The sequence below is a fragment of the Globicephala melas genome, unplaced genomic scaffold, assembly GCF_963455315.2.
Source record: "Globicephala melas unplaced genomic scaffold, mGloMel1.2 SCAFFOLD_146, whole genome shotgun sequence".
NCBI classification, from domain to species: domain Eukaryota; kingdom Metazoa; phylum Chordata; class Mammalia; order Artiodactyla; family Delphinidae; genus Globicephala; species Globicephala melas.
The window spans coordinates 295,612-299,690 of record NW_027207319.1 but is presented as its reverse complement, the minus strand read 5'-3'; positions in this window follow the sequence as shown (position 1 = coordinate 299,690).

Genomic DNA, 4,079 nt, shown 5'->3' with positions numbered 1-4,079 from the left:
CGACAACGCTCTAGGGGGAGCGTACTTGTGAGGGCGTGGGTTAGTGTCAGCGTACGGGTTAGGATTAGGGGACGGCTGAGGGTCAGGCTTTGGGGAAGGGTTAGGGTTAGGGTTCGGGCTAGGGTTAGGGTTAGGGGACGGGGACGGTTTAGGGTCCAGGTGAGGGTACGACAACGCTCTAGGGGGAGCGTACGTGTGAGGGCGCGGGTTAGTGTCAGCGTACGGGTTAGGATTAGGGGACGGCTGAGGGTCAGGCTTCGGGGAAGGCTTAGGGTTAGGCTTCGGGCTAGGGTTAGGGTTAGGGGACGGGGACGGTTTAGGGTCCAGGTGAGGGTACGACAACGCTCTAGGGGGAGCGTACGTGTGAGGGCGCGGGTTAGTTTCAGCGTACCGGTTAGGATTAGGGGACGGCTGAGGGTCAGGCTTCGGGGAAGGGTTAGGGTTAGGGTTCGGGCTAGGGTTAGGGTTAGGGGACGGGGACGGTTTAGGGTCCAGGTGAGGGTACGACAACGCTCTAGGGGGAGCGTACGTGTGAGGGCGTGGGTTAGTGTCAGCGTACGGGTTAGGATTAGGGGACGGCTGAGGGTCAGGCTTCGGGGAAGGGTTAGGGTTAGGCTTCGGGCTAGGGTTAGGGTTAGGGGACGGGGACGGTTTAGGGTCCAGGTGAGGCTACGACAACGCTCTAGGGGGAGCGTACGTGTGAGGGCGCGGGTTAGTGTCAGCGTACGGGTTAGGATTAGGGGACGGCTGAGGGTCAGGCTTCGGGGAAGTGTTAGGGTTAGGGTTCGGGCTAGGGTTAGGGTTAGGGGACGGGGACGGTTTAGGGTCCAGGTGAGGGTACGACAACGCTCTAGGGGGAGCGTACGTGTGAGGGCGCGGGTTAGTGTCAGCGTACGGGTTAGGATTAGGGGACGGCTGAGGGTCAGGCTTCGGGGAAGGGTTAGGGTTAGGGTTCGGGCTAGGGTTAGGGTTAGGGGACGGGGACGGTTTAGGGTCCAGGTGAGGGTACGACAACGCTCTAGGGGGAGCGTACGTGTGAGGGCGTGGGTTAGTGTCAGCGTACGGGTTAGGATTAGGGGACGGCTGAGGGTCAGGCTTCGGGGAAGGGTTAGGGTTAGGGTTCGGGCTAGGGTTAGGGTTAGGGGACGGGGACGGTTTAGGGTCCAGGTGAGGGTACGACAACGCTCTAGGGGGAGCGTACGTGTGAGGGCGCAGGTTAGTGTCAGCGTACGGGTTAGGATTAGGGGACGGCTGAGGGTCAGGCTTCGGGGAAGGGTTAGGGTTAGGGTTCGGGCTAGGGTTAGGGGACGGGGACGGTTTAGGGTCCAGGTGAGGGTACGACAACGCTCTAGGGGGAGCGTACGTGTGAGGGCGCGGGTTAGTGTCAGCGTACGGGTTAGGATTAGGGGACGGCTGAGGGTCAGGCTTCGGGGAAGGGTTAGGGTTAGGGTTCGGGCTAGGGTTAGGGTTAGGGGACGGGGACGGTTTAGGGTCCAGGTGAGGGTACGACAACGCTCTAGGGGGAGCGTACGTGTGAGGGCGCGGGTTAGTGTCAGCGTACGGGTTAGCATTAGGGGACGGCTGAGGGTCAGGCTTCGGGGAAGGGTTAGGGTTAGGCTTCGGGCTAGGGTTAGGGTTAGGGGACGGGGACGGTTTAGGGTCCAGGTGAGGGTACGACAACGCTCTAGGGGGAGCGTACGTGTGAGGGCGCGGGTTAGTGTCAGCGTACGGGTTAGGATTAGGGGACGGCTGAGGGTCAGGCTTCGGGGAAGGGTTGGGGTTAAGCTTCGGCCTAGGGTTAGGGTTAGGGGACGGGGACGGTTTAGGGTCCAGGTGAGGGTACGACAACGCTCTAGGGGGAGCGTACGTGTGAGGGCGCGGGTTAGTGTCAGCGTACGGGTTAGAATTAGGGGACGGCTGAGGGTCAGGCTTCGGGGAAGTGTTAGGGTTAGGCTTCGGGCTAGGGTTAGGGTTAGGGGACGGGGACGGTTTAGGGTCCAGGTGAGGGTACGACAACGCTCTAGGGGGAGCGTACGTGTGAGGGCGCGGGTTAGTGTCAGCGTACGGGTTAGGATTAGGGGACGGCTGAGGGTCAGGCTTCGGGGAAGGGTTAGGGTTAGGCTTCGGGCTAGGGTTAGGGTTAGGGGACGGGGACGGTTTAGGGTCCAGGTGAGGGTACGACAACGCTCTAGGGGGAGCGTACGTGTGAGGGCGCGGGTTAGTGTCAGCGTACGGGTTAGGATTAGGGGACGGCTGAGGGTCAGGCTTCGGGGAAGAGTTAGGGTTAGGCTTCGGGCTAGGGTTAGGGTTAGGGGACGGGGACGGTTTAGGGTCCAGGTGAGGGTACGACAACGCTCTAGGGGGAGCATACGTGTGAGGGCGCGGGTTAGTTTCAGAGTACCGGTTAGGATTAGGGGACGGCTGAGGGTCAGGCTTCGGGGAAGGGTTAGGGTTAGGGTTCGGGCTAGGGTTAGGGTTAGGGGACGGGGACGGTTTAGGGTCCAGGTGAGGGTACGACAACGCTCTAGGGGGAGCGTACGTGTGAGGGCGCGGGTTAGTGTCAGCGTACGGGTTAGGATTAGGGGACGGCTGAGGGTCAGGCTTCGGGGAAGGGTTAGGGTTAGGCTTCGGGCTAGGGTTAGGGTTAGGGGACGGGGACGGTTTAGGGTCCAGGTGAGGGTACGACAACGCTCTAGGGGGAGCGTACGTGTGAGGGCGCGGGTTAGTGTCAGCGTACGGGTTAGGATTAGGGGACGGCTGAGGGTCAGGCTTCGGGGAAGGGTTAGGGTTAGGGTTCGGGCTAGGGTTAGGGTTAGGGGACGGGGACGGTTTAGGGTCCAGGTGAGGGTACGACAACGCTCTAGGGGGAGCGTACGTGTGAGGGCGCGGGTTAGTGTCAGCGTACGGGTTAGGATTAGGGGACGGCTGAGGGTCAGGCTTCGGGGAAGGGTTAGGGTTAGGGTTCGGGCTAGGGTTAGGGTTAGGGGACGGGGACGGTTTAGGGTCCAGGTGAGGGTACGACAACGCTCTAGGGGGAGCGTACGTGTGAGGGCGCGGGTTAGTGTCAGCGTACGGGTTAGGATTAGGGGACGGCTGAGGGTCAGGCTTCGGGGAAGGGTTAGGGTTAGGGTTCGGGATAGGGTTAGGGTTAGGGGACGGGGACGGTTTAGGGTCCAGTTGAGGGTACGACAACGCTCTAGGGGGAGCGTACGTGTGAGGGCGCGGGTTAGTGTCAGCGTACGGGTTAGGATTAGGGGACGGCTGAGGGTCAGGCTTCGGGGAAGGGTTAGGGTTAGGGTTCGGGCTAGGGTTAGGGTTAGGGGACGGGGACGGTTTAGGGTCCAGGTGAGGGTACGACAACGCTCTAGGGGTAGCGTACGTGTGAGGGCGCGGGTTAGTGTCAGCGTACGGGTTAGGATTAGGGGACGGCTGAGGGTCAGGCTTCGGGGAAGGGTTAGGGTTAGGGTTCGGGCTAGGGTTAGGGTTAGGGGACGGGGACGGTTTAGGGTCCAGGTGAGGCTACGACAACGCTCTAGGGGGAGCGTACGTGTGAGGGCGCGGGTTAGTGTCAGCGTACGGGTTAGGATTAGGGGACGGCTGAGGGTCAGGCTTCGGGGAAGTGTTAGGGTTAGGGTTCGGGCTAGGGTTAGGGTTAGGGGACGGGGACGGTTTAGGGTCCAGGTGAGGGTACGACAACGCTCTAGGGGGAGCGTACGTGTGAGGGCGCGGGTTAGTGTCAGCGTACGGGTTAGGATTAGGGGACGGCTGAGGGTCAGGCTTCGGGGAAGGCTTAGGGTTAGGCTTCGGGCTAGGGTTAGGGTTAGGGGACGGGGACGGTTTAGGGTCCAGGTGAGGGTACGACAACGCTCTAGGGGGAGCGTACGTGTGAGGGCGCGGGTTAGTTTCAGCGTACCGGTTAGGATTAGGGGACGGCTGAGGGTCAGGCTTCGGGGAAGGGTTAGGGTTAGGGTTCGGGCTAGGGTTAGGGTTAGGGGACGGGGACGGTTTAGGGTCCAGGTGAGGCTACGACAACGCTCTAGGGGGAGCGTACGTGTGAGGGCGCGGGTTAGTGTCAGCGT